At 44.3% G+C, this 22,849-nt stretch overlaps 1 protein-coding gene across 1 annotated transcript in view; it reads right to left on the minus strand.

Moving 5' to 3' along the window:
* Positions 1–22,849, minus strand: part of SERTAD2 (SERTA domain containing 2) — a 134,973-nt gene that overhangs the window by 62,090 nt on the left and 50,034 nt on the right. The gene's annotated exons all lie outside the window — the stretch shown is intronic.

Genomic DNA, 22,849 nt, shown 5'->3' on the forward strand with positions numbered 1-22,849 from the left:
GCATGACTAAACTGCTTCTGGTGCAACGGGACACTATGATGGAAGGCAGAGTGCACAGAAACACTGTTTATCTTCCTGTTGCAGTGGTAACTATTTATCTACTTGCACTGGCATGCTTTCAAACTGCTAGGTTGGCAGGAGCTGGGAGAGAGCAACGGGAGCTCACCCCATTGCGTGGATTCGAACCGCCGACCTTCTGATCGGCAAGCCCAAGAGGCTCAGTGGTTTAGACCACAGCGAAATAAATAATAGCATGCTGGTCTAATTTAGAAGGCAGTTTAAAATGATCATATTTGAGTGCTTTAAAACTCTATAAATGTTCTGAAACTCTATAAATGCTCATGATTAATTAGCAGATAAGAAGAATACAGACTAAAGAAGCTGGGTACATAGGAGAAATACAGACATAGTTTGCAATTGCCCACCATATTTGAGGAGGATTGAATGCAAGGGAGGGAGGAAACGGTTCCTAACCTCAAAGTCCATTCTGCAATGGAATAGCAAGGGAAGCTGTGGGGAATCTACTTCCTTGCAAATTTTCAAGGCTGGACCAGTGAGAACAGTAATGCTTTAGGTATGAGGCATCCAGCTTCAGGAAAGGCTTTTTAATTAGATATTGCTAGACTGAGATATTTTGACACCTGCCCTTTTGTTGGAACTGGGGAAAACTTCAAAATGCAACTTTAACATACAGGCCTTAGAACAACGAGAGACTTGCATATGAAGTCAAAGCACTGCGGCCTGCTCAAGTTAAGTGCAGAGTAGAATGGAGAGATGCAGCCAGGAAACTCTCTTCACCTCTGAAAATGAAGTCAAGAACACAAAGCCATGTATTGCCTCTTGTCTCAGGCTGCAGTTCCCCTCTGCACGCAGCAGGCAAACATTTCAAGGACCTGGGCTACGATTTATTGTTGCTAACAAGAGAGCACCCTTGTGGTCATGCTTTTACAATGGCAAAACAAAGAACCAGCTGGGACCCAGAATTTATTCCCCCTCCTTAGCTGACAAAAGTACAAGAGCTGTTCTTCAAATCACACACAAAGCCAAAGAAGTTTGTTGAATATAGCTCCTTTATCAACTTTAATTATGTTGATTTGCAGCATCTAAAATGTCTGACTAGGTGTCGCTTAATCTGCTAGACAGACTAAAATCACATAGCCAAAGCTGTCTCTTTTCCACCGTCCTCTCTGCTACATCCATTTCTGCATTTGAAAGTCTCACTACAGTTCTCCTGCTTGCCAGCTTGCAAGCTGATGAAACACCAGGCCTAGAAACAGCTGCTTGAATCTATGTCAAACTGCATCTGGCACCCATCTATCTTCCAACCAGCTATATTCACTTCTGAAATCATACCAAAGCAGATCGCATAGTCCCACCCCTCGCCCCCGTGAGCCACAGCAACATACCAGGCCTTTGTCTTGTCATTAGACCTACTGAAGCAATTTATTTGCTGATTTGCCTTGTGTTTTACAGGCAGAGATCTACAACGGAAGGGATGAATTGAAATATATATCTGGCAGCATGCGTAGGGTGAAGGGGAATAACCCACTTACAAATAAAAGTCCCACCAAGTTCTCCCAAGCTCTCATTAAATCCAGTTTTTGGCTTAAACAGAATGTTTAGGGGTTTTCCAATGGAGACTTTCTGGTGCCTGCAACTCTCAGGCAGGGAGGGGAGTCTCCTGTACAATTCTCAAATTGTTATCATGGCCATTAACTATACTGTGGTAGAAAATACCCAACAGGGCTGCTGAAGGTTTGCTATGTGCTGGCTCCAGAGAGGTATTAACAAAAAGTCCCCAAAGGCCTCACGCTAAATAAATAATTTACTATTGTCCAAATATGAAACTTAAAAGATTAAGTCAACGGCATTAAAATCTACACTCTAGGCACACATTTTTATTTAAAATTAAATCCATTTAACATTTAATCCATCAAATTATACAGGCCGGATCCTTCCAAAAGCATTTGGGAAAGCTAAATTCCATCTCCCCTAGAAAAAAAGTGAACAGCAGCACAGTTAGGCTCTGTGCTTTGCTACTGTTTTCACACAAGGGCAGTGGTACATGAGTCAGTAGTATAACAAAACCTTTTGGGAAGGAACGGCAGCGCATGGATAATGTGCTCATTATCTGGGAACTGGAACTGCATAGAGGAAGCTAGTGTTCCAACTTTCTCAGGGAATTGTGGTTTCTCTGCGTTAAGGCAGAACAAGTCAGCCACAATAAATCCCTCAAATCAGTATTTCCCAATTTCCTCATCACTGAGGTATACTTTTTTTGCCCGCATTAAAATTGGAGGCACTCTTCATCCAGACAATCCATAAGTTTAAGAGCGTATGCAAGAGTGAGAGGCCAAAAGGAACTCTGGTTCTTGTGTTTTGGTGTAAGCTACTGTTCTGAGCATGCTGCTTCAAGGGAATGCCCCACCCAAGCAGAGACTCAGCAGTTGTCCCCTGGGCCAGTTTTGCCTCCTGCCAACACTATCTGGGCTTGGCTGAAAAGATGCCATTTCTCCCCAATTCACAGACAGTAGCCTTTGTTTGCTAAAGGTGAACTACCCAGCCTTTTGTTTCTCATCAGAGGTCTGTAAGGAAGATGCCAATAGCAGGGATGGTCTGGGCAGTGAGTGGGCAGATAGATGCTTAGGAGGAACTGGGCTGGGACCACAGTGTGCAAAGGCCAGAGAGCTGATCCAAGCTGATTTTCAGCTAGCCAGCATGCTATTATCAAAGCGAACCATTCACAGTGGGATCAGGTGTTAAACAGGGTTGTGTCATTGCCCCAACTCTATTCATTATTTTTATTGCCCTGATCCTACACTTTGTCAAAGGGAAACTTCCCTCCAGAGTAGAAATCACATATCAAACAGATGGAAACCTCTTTAATCTGAGTAGGCTGAAAGCAAAGAGTAACTTCCGTCATAGAGCTTCAGTATGCTGATGACAACGTAGTCTGTGCTCACTCAGAGGATGACCTCCAAACCATCCTAAATATCTTTGCAGAAGCTTACGAAAAGCTTGGCCTATCGCTCAACATCCAAAAAACCAAAGTGCTGCACCAACAAGCACAAAACAACCCCTCTGCAGTGCCACAAAACCAACTCAATGGTGTAATGTTGGGAAATGTTGATCACTTTTCCTACCTGGACAGTTATCTTTCCACAAGGGCTGACATTGATGCCAAAATCCAGCATCACCTGAGCTCTTCGAGTGCAGCTTTCTCCTGATTGAAGTGCAGAGGGTTTGAGTACTGGGACATTTGCAGGCCCTACACCTGTGCAAATCTGGTTCAGATATTTCTTCCCATTCTACTGGATTTCCTTAGAACAGTATCTATGGATCTCCGTTGGTTCCTTCTTTCTAGAGTGCTTACTAGATATGTCTTAGGTCCAGGCTACATAAATCATGGATCATGTGCTACTATTGTGTCTGGACTGTACCACTTTAGACATCCCACAACCCAACATATAGAAAATTGGCACATTACAGAGAGTAGAATTGTTCTCCCCAATATATGCGTTTTGTGTGCAAGGTGATGTTTTATTTGGGAGAGCATATACATGGCTGATATGCCTATTTTCATCATAGAAATGTTGGAGGGTATGATACAGTCATGTGATTGTAAATGCAAGATCACATGACAGGTACAGTGCAGGAACAGTTTTAATAAGAGGTCTGCAATAATGTCTGTTATTTCAGAGCATTCTGGCTCCATAGAGGAAATGTTCCTGCTTATGTAAAGCTCTATAGATCCTATAATCTCTGAAGCTCCTACCAACTTCCGTTTCTTCTGAAGTTGATCAGACAATCTCATGCATAACCTGAGCATTCTCTGTACTGTGTCTTTGTTTTGCCATTTTATATGCACATGTGAATTGTCTGTCTATCCCCCATTTTACCCACCTCTTCTCTTGTGGCACAAAGCCCCATGTGCAGTGGAGGGGAGGCATGTGCAAAGGGTATGCCAAACTAGGTGGCATTAAAAGGCAGGAATGGCCTGCCTAATTTGATGTGTAAGGAAAGGGATTTGGAGGAGAGGAGCTATGTGCAAATACACAAGCAGGACTCCGTGATGATTTGTGCAGCAGCTCTTTGGGAGGATTAAACAGCAGTAGAGGGGAAAGGTCAGGAGGCCCACGGTAGGGAATGTGAGAGATAACCGAGGCTCAAGCAAGGACTGTCAGCAGAAGGCACAGTGGAGAAAAGAAGGGCACAGAATATCAGGGCTACAACCCAAGATGAGGCAAGACGTGCCTGAACTTTCTTTGCCAGTGCTTCCAACTTCTGAACTCTGGGCTCTATTCTCTTACCTGTCCTAGCTCCCAGGTCCTCTGTCTACCCCATGACCATCCCAACTCCAGGTATATTCACATTAGTGGCTTGAAATGCAGTGAGGCCATTTCACGCCACATGGCCTTCTTGGCTCCCCTGCCCATGCAACCCCCCTAGAAATCGCACTCATTCACTGGTCATGCATTCTGCATGTGAGGTGGCTGTTAGGGTATCTCCAGATTGCTACTTACTCCTCATCCAGGTTTCTAATTAGACTGAAACCAGTTTGAGAGAAAAAAATGTGCCAAACAACAATACAGTGGTACCTTGGTTTAAGAACAGCTTTGTTTCTGAACAACTTGGATTAAGAATGCTGCAAACCTGGAAGTAGGTGTTTTGGTTTGTGAACTTTGCCTTGGAAGCAGAACATGTTTCGCTTCCTGTTGATTGTGTTCCATTTGTAAATTGAGTCCCCTGCTGCTATGGGAAAGCATGCCTTGGTTTAAGAACACTTTGGTTTAAGAACGGACTTCCGGAACAGATTAAATTTATTAAATTCATAAACTAAGGTACCAGTGTACTTGCCAAGAAATGACAGAATCGCTATAATAATAATAATTTATTTATACCCCGCCCATCTGGCTGGGTTTCCCCAGCCACTCTGGCAGCTTCCAGCAAAAGAGTAATTAATTAAATATTAAAAACTTCCCTAAACAGGGCTGCCTTCAGATATCTTCTAAAAATCAAATAGTTGTTTATTTCTTTGACATCTGATGGGAGGGCGTACCACAGGACAGGTGCCACTACCAGAAGGCCCTCTGCCTGGTTCCCTGTAACTTCACTTCTCGCAATGAGGGAACCTCCAGAAGGCCCTTGGCGCTGGACCTCAGTGTCTGCGCAAAACAATGGGGGTGGAACTGCTCCTTCAGGTATAGTGGATTGTATGGATTGTGGCATATAAGAAGCATGGAGAACAACCACAGACAGAGTGAAAGACAAGCCAAGGAACAAGGGAGAAACTGAACTGGTTGGGATCTGAAATGCCACACACACACACACACACACACACACACACACACCATGCAGGCAAAAGTTACAGCACAAACTGCCACTGAACATGATATCTTTGTGCTTAACAGATGTTTCCTTTTGCTGTGTCTCATCGAAATACTTCAGTGCCCCCAAAAGGCTGTGTTTCAATCTCAATCTCTCTCTCTCTCTCTCTCTCTCTCTCTGCAACACACTATTTGGTGCATTTAACTGACCACGCTGCTGGAGAATCGAGACGAGCCATTTTGCAGCCAAACCTGCATGTCCTTACAAAGTACTTAACCAACAATGTGATCCTAATGCATGCTTACTCAGAAGTAAGTCCTACTGTGTACAACTGAGCATATTCCTTGGCAAATGTGCTCAAGGCTAGAGCCCAAGTTTCTCTGTCCCGAGGGCAAAAATGATGAATGGCGTCCTGTGAAAAATAAAATCTGGCCTGCCTTAGTTCTAATGGCTGCTGAAGTCTGGAGTCAGCCATGCTCTGGCATGCTTTCCAGGTCTCCTATGAAACTGAAAGGCTGGCATGTATGGAAAATATTATGTTTGCATAGATGGGCTTTTCCAGACTGCTAACTGAAGAAGAGGAACCGAAAAAGATGAAACCTCTTGTTATTAAAAATGCTGGCATAAATAGATGAAGTAGCGGCTCCAAACTGGCAATAACAATAATTATGAATGTGTATCTTATGTACGTGGGACATGGGTTACGCTCTGGGTTAAACCACTGAGCCTAGGACTTGCCGATCAGAAGGTCGGCGGTTCGAATCCCCGCGACGGGGTGAGCTCCCGTTGCTCGGTTCCTACTCCTGCCAACCTAGCAGTTCAAAAGCACGTCAAAGTGCAAGTAGATAAATAGGTACCGCTCCAGCGGGAAGGTAAACAGCGTTTCCGTGCGCTGCTCTGGTTCACCAGAAGCGGCTTAGTCATGCTGGCCACATGATCCGGAAGCTGTACGCAGGCTCCCTCGGCCAGTAAAGCGAGATGAGCGCTGCAACCCCAGAGTCGGTCACGACTGGACCTAACGGTCAGGGGTCCCTTTACCTTTACCTATCTTCTAGATCAAGAGTAGCCAATGTGGTCCCCTCCAGGTGGTCCCCTCCAGACGCCCTGGACCACAACTCCCATCAACCTGAGGCAGCATGACCAAAGGCCAGGGATGACTGAGTTGTTGTCCAAAATGTCTGGAGGGGAGCATGCTGGGCAGCCCATTCTAGATAATTAAAAACAACAATAGTAAAGCCACACTTCAGAAGATTCCAAACCGCTGACTTGAATAGGTGCAGAATACAATGTGCAAAAATGGGAGCTTATATTTCACCATCTTGACCAATCTGGCCGTCAAACCTTAACAAAAGACAGCAAAAGCACATTCACATTCTCTAATGTGGAATTTCTTCTTAAATGCATTTATCCATATTATTTCAAAATCTAGGTTTCTTTGAAAGCATTCAATGTGTTTCCCCTTTTTAATTTCTTTAGATTACCCTGCAGACAAGGAAAAACAGAGAAATCTGTCAAGACCTTAATCTAAAAGTGACACACTATATGTTGTTCAGCTGCTATAGAACTACTCTCTCTAATGCAATGTTCACTGTCAAACTGAGAACACCATCAGAAGCTTATGTTGAGTGTTTACACTCACTAAATTATCCTATCTTAAATTGTGAGGCTGCAAACTGCTGCCTGCCCCCCTTTTTAGGTAGCACACTAAATAATAAATACCATTGAATGCTATGATGTTTCAGTGTCATCAATGTAGGACAGAAATCAGAAGGGAGTCATATTTAATTGGCACCATGTGGCCAGTTTCTAGGTATTATGTTTGAATTTGAAATGTGGAAAAATGGAAGACTCATACGCATCATACATGGTTTCAAGCATCTTATGTGAAAACAGCCCATGAGATTTTCCTTCTGTGTAATTTGCCTATATTGTAGAGGATAGCTGGAAGGGAAGATACAGTAGTGCTGCTGTTGAGACAGGTCCTTTGCACACAACATGCAAAGAAAGGAATAAAAAGGTAAAGGTAAAGGACCCCTGACAATTAAGTTCAGTCGCGGACACTCTGGGGTTGCGGTGCTCATCTCGCTTTACTGGCTGAGGGAGCCGATGTTTGTCCTCAGACAGTTTTTCCAGGTCATGTGGCCAGCATGACTAAGCCACTTCTGGCGAAACCAGAGCAGCGCACGGAAACGCTGTTTACCTTCCCCCCGGAGCGGTACCTATTTATCTACTTGCACTTTGACGTGCTTTCGAACTGCTAGGTTGGCAGGAGCTGGGACCGAGCAACGGGAGCTCACCCCGTCACGGGGAATAAAGGTTGTTAACTTAAAGAAAAAATACACAAGCCTTTTTGAGTTAAACAAGAATCATGTGTAACCTGAATGCTTTCAAGCATAAGTAGTAGTCGCAGACGAGCACCTCCTCACACTACAAGATCAGCTTTTTTAAAAACTTCCCTTGTTGTACCTATATGAACCTTGATGTCAACCCCAACCAAACAGTTCATACAAAACATTTTTTTGAGAGTCTGTTCAAGTGTCATTGGCTGCCATTTCACTTTCAACCATAACTGCTGGTATGTGTAGTTTTGTCAGGATGGTGTCTTCTTTGGCAAACACTCATTGATGTTGGCCCTTGTGCCCAGGTAGGAAAAGGGTCAACCTTTTCCAACATTACACCATTAAGTTGGATTTGTGGCACTACAGAGGGGTTGTTTAGTGCTTGTTGGTGCAACACTTCAGATTTTTTGATGTTGACCGATAGGCCAAGCTTTTCATAAACTTCTGCAAAGATATTTAGGATGGTTTGGAGGTCATCCTCTGAGTGTGTGTGTTTCCCTTTGACAATGTGCAGGATCATGGCGATGAAGATAATAAACAGAGTTGGGGCGATAATACATCCCTGTTTAACACCTGATCCCACTGTGAATGGTTCACTTTGAGAGCCATTGTTATCCACGATCTGCTGTCATATTATTGTGGAGGAGCCAAAGGATGTTCACAAATTTATCTGGGGGGCCAATTTTCAGAGTGTCAGACTAGGACTATCTCACCTCTTAACCTACTTCGGGTTGAGGACAAAAGGAGGTGTCCATTGCCCTGAGCTCCTTTCAGTGAGAGCCCAATATAAGTGAAATAATAAATGTATTGCAGGACCAAGTGTTCACCCAGTGAACTTCATGGCTGGGTGGGGCTTTGAACGCTGGTCTCCCAGGGCCTAGTCCAACACTTTTACTGCTACACCACACTGGATGAACCTTAACATCCCCTTCCAACAATAACATTCCAACACATTGTGCACCCCTCTCCACCCCAACCTTTATTCATATTCTTAAAAAAAAGTCTCCGCTTTAAACCCTTAAAATACAGAACACCTCTCTGCAGACTTTGTGACCCCTTCTCACCAGCAACTGGACAGGAACCAGATCAGTGGCTGTCATACTTTTTTCTCCGGGCCACACTCTCAGAATAAAGATATGCTTGCACCACACCACAATTTTTATTGATAAGCAATACACTGGAAAACACAACTAAGATTGTCCTCAGTATCACTTGATTCCCTTGCTTTCATTTTGAAAAGCTATCTACCCATACTCTGCAAATAATTTTTTATATATATACAATATTATAATATACTACACTGAAATGTTTAAATGACCTTGAATCTTCCCACCACCCTTGCCATCCTCTCCTGCCACACCCTTTGAGAATCATTGAACCAGATGGCACACCCCTGGCACAGAACTTGGATTAGTTACTTTACAGTTGGGATGGGGTGTGTGTGGAGGCTGCTGAACAAAAATGACTAGAAGGACATCACATAAGCAAAGCAAGAGTGTGAGTAGTCCTCTTCCTCCCTCCCCATACCATATTTCACAATGCAACTGCCACTGAAATCCATGCCTTAAAAACCAAGCCCACAATGTAATAAGATACAGCTGTGGAACTCTTGTTTTGTTAAGATCTTGTACTGCTGTGCCTTCTGTCACCCCAGCGGCACATCTCAGAATACACATACTAGCGTCTGTGAAGAACACGGAACTATTCTAGCAATTTAACAGTTGATGGCACAAAACAGAGATCAACTTGAATATTCCCACTTTCTGCTGAACAATACAGCCAAAAACGATTCCAAGTGCTGCAGGTATTATGCTCCTCTTAGCACTTTCCACCCTCCCTCCACCTCTAGGCTAGAAACAGTACTGGGAAACTAGACAAAAATCCACACTCACCTTCTTCTTAGGCAGGAAGAACCAGATGCACAAATATAGGATGGGGGACACTTGGCTTACTAGCAGTACATGTGAAAAGAGTCTAGGGGTCTTGGTGGACCACAAGCTTAACATGAGTCAACAGTGTGATGCAGCAGCAAAAAAAAAAAAGCTAATACTATTCTAGGCTGCATCAACTGAAATAATAGTGTTCAGATCAAGGGAAGTAATAGTATTGCTCTATTCTGCCTTGGTCAGAGCACACCTGGAATACTGTGTCCAATTCTGGGCACCACAATTTAAGAAGGATGTTGACAAGCTGGAACGTGCGCAGAGGAGGGCAACCAAGATGATTAAGGGTCTGGAAACTAAGCCTTATGAGGAACGCTTCAAGGAGCTGGATATGTTTAGCCTGGGAAAGAGGAGATTGAGAGGAGATATGACAGGCATCTTCAAATATCTTAAGGGCTATCATATGGAGGAGGGAACATGCTGGTTTTCTCCGGCTCTAGAGGGTAGGACTCGAACAGAGGGTAGGACTCGAACAGATGGCGTCAAATTGCAATAAAGGAGATTCTGACTAAACATTTGGGGAAACTTTCTGACAATAAGAGGTGTTCAGCAGTGGAACAGATACCCACGAGAAGTAGTGGACTCTCCTTCCCTGGAGGCTTTTAAGCAGAGGTTGGATGGCCATCTGTCATGGATGCTTTAGCTGAGATTCCTGCACTGCAGGAGGTTGGACTAGATGACCCTTGAGGTCCCTTCCAACTCAAAGATTCTATGATTCTACAAATATATGACATTGTGCTTCTCCCCCGAATGCCAAGCGGATTGTGTGTGCTTTCTTGTTTCTAGTACAGTCAAACCTCGGTTGTCAAACATAATCTGTTCCGGAAGTCTGTTTGGCTTCCGAAATGTTTGACAACCAAGGTGCGGCTTCTGATTGGCTGCAGGAGCTTCCTGCACTCAAGTGGAAGCTGCGTTGGACATTTGACTTCCGAAAAATGTTCGAAAACCAGAACTTACTTCTGGGTCTTTGGCGTTTGGGAACTGAAATGTTCCAAAACGTTTAGGAACCGGGGTTTGACTGTATTACACTTCCCAATGTTTGTACTAAAAACAAAAGAGACATGCAATTTCCTAAATACATTTGTAAACGAGTTCAGGGATTGATGGAAATAGCTGAATGAATCCGCGGTGTGCAAATTTAAGCACAAAATGTCTCTTGGGCTGGATTCAGATGGGGGGGCGGGTTGTTGCATTGTTGCATTGGCTTGACTGATTATATTGTTCCTCTTACATGGCAGTACCTGTTGCATTATGGAACTGTGTATTTTTTTGCTTGATACACCACTATGTCACACAAAATTTTACATGGTGGGGGAAACTGCATGCCAGGGTTATGCCCACCCCCAGATTTTGACAAACAAGCAGTAGCGGAATGAAAACTGTCAAAAGATTACAGTGCACACAAGTACCGCTCCTCCGCCCCCTGCAAATTTTTGAGGCTGCAAATGGATATTTTCTGGAAACAACATGAAAACTAGTGTTAAACTTCTGCTAGGTTCCACTTCTGCTTTACTCCAGGAGATGATTACCATTTTTGCCCGGCTGAAGGTAGGAGGAGTTGGCAGGTACCACGAGGACATCCAATGACACGCAAAGAGCCCAAGATAGGAGGGATGGGTGATTGACACAAGGCGAAGTTCGGATAAATAGGGGCTGCTTTCTCAGGGCAACCACATTAGTAATATCTGAAAGGTTAATTGTGCAAGCCAGTCCTGACAATGATAATGGAGCAGGCAACAAATGATACACTTGATCTCCACAAGGACTGGTTCCATGGCAGGTCCTGGGCTAAGCATCTTTACTATGAAGCAAATGGCCGCTATACATATAATGTCTCCTGTTATCTCCTACACCAGAGCATTCCAGACTTTTCATGTTGGTGACATACTTTTTAGACATGCATCATTTTGCAACACAGTAATTCAGTTTCACTAGCAAACCAGAGGTTAAACTAACTCCCTTTCCAGCGCCAGGAGGAGTGCAAGGAGTGTTCACGTGACACCTACACACAGCAGCCAACACACTAATGTGTCGCGACACACCGTTGGGAAAGTTCTGCCCTACACCTTCCATTGATAGTTCATTTGCTCTGGCAAATTATGTACCTCATTTGCATGCTTGCGAAGAAAACTTTACTTGCCAAGTGCTGTGGTTGGGCGGCTTTAATAAAGCTATTATAGGCTTTATGTAGTTTGCTGACAGCTGTTTTGCATCATGTAACACACCGCCACAAAACTCTTAGGGCAACATGATTTGGAGGCACCCACCCAAGGGTCCATCTAGACCACAAAATCCAATGCACACCCTTCCTTTAACTAATGATTACACACAGAGAGAAAGAGACAGACACACACACACACACACACACACACAGAGAGAGAATTAATCAGTATGATTCTCTTGAGTAGAAAAGTCCTGCTTGTACCGTGGACCCTCAGGTTACGTTACCTTTGAGTAACGTAACTTTCGGGTTGCGAACGCGGTTTCAGCGCGCTCTATTGCACTGCGCACGTGCGCAGAAACGGCGCCTCATGTTGCAGACTTTTTGGGGTACGTATGGACCCCCAGAATGAATTAAGTTTGTAGCCGGAGGGTCCACTATACAAGGCTTTGCTTTGAGATTCAAGGTAGGATTGCCATACGTCTGGATTTTTCTGGACATTACCAGGATTTCAAAGGTGGGGGAATTTCTGAAAGGCAGCACTTTATCCTGGATCTTAGGCAAGTAAATCTAAAAAACGCCCTTTTTTTGGCATTTTTGTAAAAAAGAAGTGGTTTTCCCTTTTTGAAATATAGCAACCCTAATTCAAGGCAGAATGGCAGAATCACCCTAATGAAACACGAAGATGAAAATGAGAATGACAGTTACTTTTTCTCATACATTTTTATCCTGCCCTTCCTTCACAGAAATGAAGGAAGCATACTGTACAATCTTCTTCCCACAATCATTTCTTCCTCACAACAGCCCTGTGAGGTAGATTTGACCAAAATATAGTGACTGGCCAAATGTCACCTAGTCCAGTAGTCTAGCTCAGCCTTTCTCAACCTTGGGTTCTATAATGGTATGGGGTTGCTCGTGCGTAAGTTGCCGCCTCTCCTGGCTATGTTGCCTTGTTAAACCTTTCTGTCTGGACAGCCCTTCAATTCGTGGCTGCCTCAGTCGCTAGCAGAATCCGTCAGTGGGCGTTTCTTAAACCTTTTCCAGCATAAAAGTTGTTTGACACCCAGTCTCCTCCTACTTTCTCTGCGCGGAAGTCTTCTGCGCGGGGAGGGCGTGGGTAGCGGAGGACCCGTGCTCTCCCCGCTGGTGTCCGGTGAAGAGTCTGGGAGCCCTCTCGTCGATTCCCCCATCTGCCCCTCCTTATTCCTGGTGTTGCACTGAATTGCTTCCCCATCTGCTGAGCTGCCTCTCTCCCTGCTGGGCCCTTCTCCAGCATCATTAGAGAGCCTTCCCTCCACCTCTAGCTCTGATGTCAGTTCCCTGACAGGTTCCTAGATGTTGTTGGACTACAACTCTCATCATGTCTAGCTAGCAGGGATCTAGGCTAGTGGTTAGGGATGATGGGATCTGTAGTCCAACATCTGGGCACACAAGGTTGAGAAAGGCTGAGCCAGACCATTGGATATTTACACTGGATCAGGATATATTATAGAAAGCAATCAGCACAGTTGGGCACAGAAGCCAGGATGCACAGTCTCTCCTCTAAGTAGCATAAACTGAAAGCACACCCAACTCTGCTCTACATTCTGCTTTCGTCCAAGACTCTTAACTCAGAGTCTTAACCTTGGAAGATGGCCCTATGCAGAATACTAGGGAAAGACACATTTGTTCAGTTCATGGCAAGCCAGTTTTAGATGAGAAACTCACAAATGCCACAGGCGTTTTTAGATTGTGTACACCAGTTTAATACAACAAGCATCAGCCTTCAAGGATTTCAGTTTAAAGAGCCAGGCTCAACATTTCAGATATAGTTTCATGGAATTATAGAATCGCAGAGTTGGAAGGAACCACGATGGTCATCTAGTCCAATCTCCTGCTGATTAGAGCACAAATTTCATGCAACAATTGTGGTAACTGGCCAAATTAGTACCAAAACCACAAATGCTTTGCATATTGAAGTTCATCTGGAAAGGGCAAAAAGCTCTCTCTCTTTTTACATTTGTCAGAAGAGTGGGAAATAAGATGTTCACAGATGCACAACGAGAAGAAGAAGACCACCCATTAAGATGAGGTTATCCTAGTCCACTGGTCTTCTAAGGGGACACAGTGTTGGCTCTCCTTTACATCCAGCTGCTTCTACAGATGTCAAACAAAGCTCTTTCATTAATATAGTCTGCAGCCAAAAAAGCAAGGATGGAAGAAATGAGGGTGCCCAAACTAGAGTCTCCAATAAGAAAAATGTAAGAAGAGGAGTTGTCACAAGACCTTTCGGCACTATGCACAGCCATCAAGAAAGCAGACAAACTTTGCAACTATCAGCTCAGTTTGTTAGAGCCTGGTGCTGATAATGCCAAGGTTGCAGGTTTGATCTCTGTATGGGAGAGTTGCATATTCCTCGGGATCCCTTCCAACTCCCCAATTCTATCATTCTATGATCACAAAGACCACACATGAGAAAGAGAGACGGGGTGGATGTCTGAGGAGCTGAGGTCCAATTTACCCCAAACGCCTCAGTAACAGTAGGAGTTTCATATGGATTCTCCTGTTTTACCTGCTCTTTCATGAACCAATATCACACATCACACAAAGCCCCAAACATCTCAGGACCAAGTTACTTAAAAGACCTCCTGCCCCTGTATAGACCTGTCAGGTCACTTAGATTGCCCCAGGAAATTTTACTCATGCTACCACACCCTACAGAATGCCATAGGGTGGTGACCTGGAAATGGGCATTTTCTGCAGTCACCCCCACTATACTGTAGAAAGCCTCTCCCTCTGCCTTCTACATGAAGCAGCAACCAACCATTGCTCCACACATCATGCAAATCTATCTTTTTGCCGAGGTTTTCCCTGATCCACGAAAATCAAACTCAGAATTCTCTGGATACCGGTTTTTATATGCTGCTTTACTGTTTTCGTGTTGTGTTTTTGTTTTAATTCTTTACTGCTTTATGTTGCGATATTTTTTTAAAACAAAATGTTAAGTGGTTTATAAATGTAAATAAATAAATAAAACATACTTATTTATGCCTGTTGCTCGGTCCTGTTGCTCGGTCCCTGCTCCTGCCAACCTAGCAGTTTGAAAGCACGTCAAAGAGCAAGTAGATAAATAGGTACCGCTCCAGCGGGAAGGTAAACGGCGTTTCTGTGCGCTGCTCTGGTTCACCAGAAGCGGCTTAGTCATGCTGGCCACATGACCCGGAAGCTGTACGCCGGCTCCCTCGGCCAATAAAGCGAGATGAGCACCACAACCCCAGAGTTGGTCACGACTTGACCTAATGGTCAGGGGTCCCTTTACCTTTATTACTGTTTTCGTGTTGTATTTTTGTTTTAATTCTTTACTGCTTTATGTTGCGATATTTTTTTAAAACAAAATGTTAAGTGGTTTATAAATGTAAATAAATAAATAAAACATACTTATTTTGACTGCTGTGGATGCAGAAGGTTCCCCATTGCCACCAATGTGTCCATCCCAACCTGTTCAGGCACAGAACTGAATTTAGAAGCCACCACTGCCAGCATCTAAGAAGGGCAATTTCTAATACAGTGGTGCCTCGCAAGACGAAATTAATTCGTTCCGCGAGTTTTGTCGTCTTGCGATTTTTTTCGCCTTGCGAAGCACGGTGTCGGGAAAGTTTTGGAAAAGCTTCAAAAATCACCAAAGTCTTTAAAAACCTCAAAAAAGGCTACCACACCGCGTTCTATGAGTTGCTCCTCGAAGTCAAGTCGCAACTGTATTAACGGTGTTAAGAAAAAGGAAACAAATGTTTCCGTCTTGCGAAGCAAGCCCATAGGGAAAATCGTCTTGCGAAGCAGCTCAAAAAACAAAAAACCCTTTCGTCTAGCGAGTTTTTTGTCTTGCGAGGCATTTGTCTTGCGAGGTACCACTGTACCTTTGGATTTGTTTTAATACACATTCTAGATTGCCCATCTAGATTGCCCATCAAGTCAGTCATCCTGTCAGTTATTACCTGGGCTAGACAGTCCAGAGTTTTACAGGTGCCAACTGTGCAATGCAAAACCACTTTGAATTCCATCCAGAATGATATTGGCTAGTAGCCAAGGGCATACGTAGAAGCATGGTGTGCAAAACACCCGACTTGCATCTCTGTCCAACAAACAGCTACATAAAGAGTGTTGTTTTGCATTATACTTGAAATAAGCTGCCGTCGTATTTCACCTCTGTAGAAAGGAAATAGCTTCACCTTATCCAGGCTGAGACACTGCCACGACTTGCATTCATAATGAAGTCTCACATGGGAAAAGGCTCACCCCAATGCCTGTTGTGGTTATACTTCCTGTACAGGCAGCTGTGCCTTGAGATCCCCTTCCAGCTATTTCTCTGCACTTTAGGCAAGGAAAGAAGTGCCACCACAATCACTCACACTTAGGGCAGTGGTGTGTCTCATTGCCTATAGTTGGACCTGCAGCAAGAACTCAGAACGTCACTGCACTGGAGTGACAATGACATAACTGGATTATACTGGTGCCACTGGAGTAATTGCAGAAGCAAAAATGCAGAAGCACATGATCAAGGCGTTTTATTTTTGTTACCAAAATGCTTTTGTTTCTGTTTTGCTGAGAGGTGTGAAGTTGCACATGCTGCAAGTATTTTTCATAGTCCATGAAAGCTTATGCTGTACAGTAATGAATTTGGTAAGTCTTTTTCAGATACCACAATACTTAATTCTGTTGTACCTTATTTCATGTGTTCCTTTTTGGGGTAAGGAGGGTTGTTTTAGGAATTGCACCAGGACCCCAAAGAAGAAGAAGAAGAAGAAGAAGAAGAAGAAGAGGAGGAGGAGGAGGAGGAGGAGGAGGAGGAGGAGGAGTTTGGACTTGATATCCCGCCTTTCTCTCCCCTTATGGAGTCTCAAAGCGGCTAACATTCTCCTTTCCCTTCCTCCCCCACAACAAACACTCTGTGAGGTGAGTGGGGCTGAGAGACTTCAGAGAAGTGTGACTGGCCCAAGGTTACCCAGTAGCTGCATGTGGAGGAGCGGAGACGCGAACCCGGTTCCCCAGATTACGAGTCCACCGCTCTTAACCACTACACCATGCTGGCTCCCAAACATCTTAATCTGAACTTGAGCCCTGGTAACAACATGGGGCAAGATAAAGGCTGGAAAAAGGGGGGGCTTCTCAGCCTCTAGTTGCCATTAATGCTGCTAGAAAGCATTATTCAACAGATTGCCTTGTGAGACCAAAGAGGGGAGGAGGGCTGTGACATTCATGCCCTATAATTTGACATTGAACAGGCATCAGCCTGGCCATTACTGGAAACAGAATGCCGGATTAGATGGGACTTGGCCTGATCTAGAAAGGCAGTTCAGGTGGGTAACTCTTGAAACTTAAAGGAATTTGTTTTACCAACTTTGTTTCTTCCACGCTATCTGGAATACTTTGCCACTCATGGGATAACATATCAAAATACCCGCCCCCCCCCCCAGTTAAAATTAAGATGTCAATTTGCAGAGTTGGATAACACAGGAAAAACAAGGTTCAAACAACAAGTTTAGTAAGAAAAAGTTGGTCCTCTTTACTACTGGAATTATGTCTGGAGAACTTTGCAGCTACATGTGGACTACAACCATCAAATGCATCCGGAAGAATAATTACAGGGTGGAGTGCACTAGCAGACATTTACGGCTGCTATGAGGGATTTAATTTTTTTTTAACGCAATGATGATGCCGCCAGGAAATGGGTTGGGGTAAGGATGGGGAGACTGGTGAACGACACGGCAACTGTCAGGAAACTCACTTGGCCAGAACTGTGGAAAACAAGAGTAGAGAATGAAATACCATCAAGTATAGTAGAAAATACTAAAAGCCCAGTATTGGAGCTCACAACATGGACAAACATGAGGTCTGGCTATCTAGGGCTCCACAGGCTCTCCATCCCTGCAGGTAAAGAAAGAGTCAAGGAAGAACACTTTCTGCAAGGGGGAGGAGAACTTGAAGCGCTTCTTATTAAAAGCTATGTCAGACTTTTTATGCCCTTTTCTAACTGAGCCAACTATAAGCACCAGTCCATTCATTAGCTCTGTAAAGGGAAGCATGGAGAGTCCATTCTTGGTTGGTGATGTTTTTCAATGTTCTTATGCACAATTCAGTGCCATTCCAAATTAACCATCCTTTCTATACACACTTTTTATCTCAAAATGTGCGTTTCAATGTTTTTAGATGTTCAAACTGCTATGAACTGCACATTAAGAAAGGTGCAAAAAATAACTGGATAGCTGTTTTGATTCCCACATTAGTCCAAGAGGAGCAAGCCCTGAATTTAGGAATTCACAAAGCTCGGTGGAAAGCAAGTGCTTTTTGTACCAGAAGGGAAGGTGACGGCACAGAAATAGGCACTCTATGAACAGCAAGACCAAAAGCATATTCTGTAGGGTAAAGGAAAACTCATCAAGATATTGCAGCTCTAGATGCTTGCAAATAATACTGTGCTGCAGTTTTTCAGATGAAGATTTTCCCTAGGCTTAGTGTTCCAAGCTATAAGCACTGCTATTTGCTTAAGATTCAGGAAGGCAAAATGCAGCACATTAAGAATTCTCCAGACAAGCAGATCATTTTAAATTGGTAGTGGTGGTAGTGGCAGATCAGGCTGTACAGAAGTTAGCTTGTGGGACAATAAAATGCAGGTTTGCAACAGGCTAGCTTTTACAAAGCAATCTTTTTGTCCCAGATTATATTTTGTGACCAGGAGCAGAAAGCGACTGCTTCAAATTAGAACAGGAGCTCTCACAGCACACATCTCTCTCTCTCACACACACACACACACATTTGTGCTGCAAATAAATATAAAGAAGGTAAAGAGACCCCTGACCATTAGGTCCAGTTGTGGCCGACTCTGGGGTTGTGGCGCTCATCTCACTTTATTGGCCAAGGGAGCCGGCGTACAGCTTCCGGGTCATGTGGCCAGCATGACTAAGCCGCTTCTGGTCAACCAGAGCAGCGCAGGGAAACGCCATTTACCTTCCCGCCAGAGCGGTATCTATTTATCTACTTGCACTTTGTGCTTTCAAACTGCTAGGTTGGCAGGAGCTGGGACCGAGCAACGGGAGTTCATCCCGTCGCGGGGATTCGAACCACCGACCTTCTGATCGGCAAGTCCTAGGCTCTGTCGTTTAACCCACAGCGCCACCCACAGTACAAAAAGTTTTGCATTTGAAGCAGTGCTCCAAGCCCCACTTACTTGGGAGTAAGCACCATTGAAGTCAACTGATTTTACTTCTGAATGGTTAGGACTGTACCGTTAATCAGTTTCTCATTTGACTAGTTTTTTGGAACTGTGGCTATAGGCAGGAGGCTCCTGTGTCCAGGAGGTCTGACTTGACAGACATTAATGCTTTAACATGCCTATCCAACAACTCAGCCAACAGGAAAGAGAAAATGCTTTTCATAAGATACCTGCTGCAAAGCTCCCCTAAAACAGTTTCACACTACAAAAGTTTGGAGTGGAGAATAACTTCTGATATGTGTGACCCATTCACTAGCAAATATACACAATAACAGAACATGAGGGAGGGTAAAGGCAAAAAGGGCTGGTTTCTTTAACAGCATCAGTTCTGAAAGATAAACAAAGCCACACACTTAGAGAAGCAAGGTTCCTCCTTCAAGCCAGCTGCAAAGCTGCAAAACTCTTCCACTAGCTACCCTGCTGATTCCCAAATGTTTCTCCATCCCCCAGGCTCCTGAGTTGTTTCAGGTCAGGAGGAGCCTATTCCCATCTATGCTCTACAGAAGAAACATATTCTCTCCATCAAAAGCCATCCAGCAAGTATCTTCGCCTAGCTCTAGAAACAGGCAACTGACCACCTGCAAACAAGTGAGTTAAAGATCAGCATGTTCTCTTTTTCAAAAAAAAGGCATGATAGTGTTTCCACTACAATATTATGCATCATTATAATTATTTTCATGAACTCAAAATTTCCCCCCTTGGCTAAAAATGTTGCTGTTTCCTGAGTCATAGCCGTGGGCAGTGGCACCACCACACACAGGAATCCACCCAGATTCACAGTCGGGAAGTGGAAACTGGGCTAGGGACTCAGCATGCATATATATGGCTTTTAGCTTTGTCTGTAGCAGCTGTAAAACAGCCAAGTGGGTGTCACTATGACATCATCGCTGCTTATTTACATGGTAATTTACAGGAGACAGCTTACATGAGACAAGCTCCTGGTTTTGAAGAAGGGTCTGATCCATAGCTGTCAACCGTCCCTTATTTGGTGGGAAACTCCCTTATCCCAGCGCCGTGTCCTGCTGCTGTCCCTTATTGATGATGTCCCTTAAATTTCCCGGGTTTCAAAGGAAGCAGCTCCTCTCCCTCCCTCCCTGCCGGCCAGGGAGGAGGGAGGCTCCAACTGTGTTGCTTGGCTGTCCAGTCCGCCCCCCTCCGGCCTCCTCTCACCAGCCTTGGCCCCCGGGAGCCCCTTCCCGCCGGGAGCCTCGGGCCCTTCCACTGCCATCCTCCTCGCAGCCGCTGAACTGAGCGTCTCTGCCTGGGGCCTCCCCTCTGCCCGCCGCCACCGCTCCCACTAGGCCATACTGCGGCTGTGCCACCGAAGGACCCGGATGAGATGGGCAGCCTGGCATGGCCTATCAATTGCTGAGGAGCCTTGAGAGGAGAGCGAGGGCAACCATAGAGAAAGCAGTTCAGAGAGAGGAGGCGGAGGCGCAGGCAGGTGTTCCAAGGGCTAACCATATTGGGGGAAAGTGGAGGAAGGACCGCAAGCGCTTCTCCCATAGATTTGTAGTGATAGACTAGCATAGATGGTCTGATCTGTGGGTTTACTTCGGGCGCTATCCCCCCCCTTCCTCCCGCCCCGCCTGATGGAACTGAGAGCTGCAGATGGAGCACAAGAGAAAAGATACAGAACTGCAGCATCATCTTTGTAGCTTGGTTTTGTGCGAAAAGTGGTTGCTGCTTGTAGTTATTTAATTGCAGTGTTTCATCAGCTGGTGTCTTGAGCAGCAACCTCTGGAAACGAAGGACTGAAAACCAGCGCTGCTCTCCCAAATTATCTGGTCCCTTTTAACTATGTACAGTGGTGCCCCGCAAGACGAATGCCTCGCAAGACGAAAAACTCGCTAGACGAAAGGGTTTTCCATTTTTTGAGTCGTTCCGCAAGACGAATTTCCCTATGGGCTTGCTTCGCAAGACGAAACGTCTTGCGAGTTCTTGCGAGTTTGTTTCCTTTTTCTTAAAGCCGCTAAGCCGTTAATAGCCGCTAAGCCGTTAATAGCCGCTAAGCCGTTAATAGCCGTGCTTCGCAAGACGAAAAAACCGCAAGACGAAGAGACTCGCGGAACGGATTAATTTCGTCTTGTGATGCACCACTGTATTTCAGCTGATTGACTAAAATCCCTTATTTTGGCTGCTAATCCCTTATTTTCAAGGCTGCTGGTCCCTTATTTTCAAATCTGTACATTGACAGCTATGGTCTGATCTGGTGTGGAAACTAAACAAGGTTGTGTATGATCTTAAACAGAGCGCAAGGTGCTGGAATGACTGTTTAAACCTGAATCTTGTAGAACTTGTGTTCGACAGAAGTACTGATGATCCCTGTCTGTATTCTAAAGGGTCAGGTGATGCTTATATGATGGTGGTGGCATGTGCTGATGATTTGCTAGTGGCAGGGAGTTCCACACACAAGCCACAGGAGTTAGCAAATCAGCTGGATAAATGGTTCAAACTGAAAGCCTTAGGGCAGGTCAGTAATTACTAAGGAGTGGTACAAAAAAATGCCTGATGGAAGTTTTCTATTAAGTCAAAAACAGAAAATTGTTCATTTGCTGGAGCAGTTTGGAAAGCAAGACTACAATGGTGTTCAAACTCCTAAGACAATAGATTTCCAGAAAACAGAGTGTGATGTGCTATTTGAACATCCAGACCTCTGGGATCCCACAGCTGGTTCTCCCCTGGTCTCCTCACTGGCCCAAGTGGGACTAATTTAGCCAGCTAGCCCTGGTGATCATTTAATGTTTATTGGATGGATTTCCCCCCTAAATTGATTTTTGATTTTATTGTTATTTATGCTTTATATTGTATTTTATGCTGGGGTTTTATTTTGTAGCATCAATTAAGTGTTTTAAATTTGTTGTTAGCCGCCCTGAGCCCGGTTTCCTGAACCAGTAAGGGTGGGGTATAAATAAAAAAATATTTATTATTATTATTATTATTATTATTATTATTATTATTATCTTTCAGCCATTGGTTCTCTGCTTTACCTAAGCCAGTGGTCCAACCAGTAGTCCAGGCCTGACATTGCCTGTGTTGTAGGTATTCTGAGTCATAAAGTGGCTAAGCCTAGTTCAGCTGACTGGAATGCTGTAAAAAGAGTACTAAGGTATCTGAAAGGTATTCAAGACATGTGTTTAAGATTGTCTTCATCAGAGTCTGAAATGACACAGGTATTTGTTGACAGTGATTGGGGAAGCTGTATAACAACCTGGAAATCAAAAAGTGGGGTAGTAATAACTTTTGCTGGTTCGCTGGTTGGGTGGAAGTTCAGAAAATAAGGGTGTGCTGAAACTCCTTCATGTGAAGCTGAATTTTATGCTTTGTCCAAAGCTTGCAGTGAATTAACGTGTTTCATTCAGGTTCTGAAAGACCTGGGGTGCATAATAAATTTGCCAGTCAAAAATTCGTGAAGATAATCAAGCTTGTATAGTGATGGCAAATTCAGAACTCATGACATCAAAGACAAAACATGTGGCAATTAAATTTTGTAAATGTGAGGGATCGTGTGAACTGGGGAGTCGTCAAATTAATTTACTGTGAATCACAGGAGAATCTGGCAGATTTGTTTACTAAACCATTATCTGCATCATGTCACATGGATTTAGTAGCGAAACAGAGAAGTGTAAATAAAAATACTCTTTGTAACTGTGTGCAGTCTACACCCAGAAAACTTGAAGGGGTGTCAAGGATTGTGAGTTTTATGGGTGCAGAACTTTCTCAAAACATGTTTGCAGCTGTTGTTTATCTGGTTAGTCTGTGAGTCTGTAGGACTCAAGGTCATCGCTCAGAGGTGAGTAACGTATCTCCTGCCTGCTGAGAGTTCTGTGTC

This window comes from Podarcis pityusensis (assembly GCF_964106645.2).
Source record: "Podarcis pityusensis genome assembly, chromosome: 3".
Lineage (NCBI taxonomy): Eukaryota > Metazoa > Chordata > Lepidosauria > Squamata > Lacertidae > Podarcis > Podarcis pityusensis.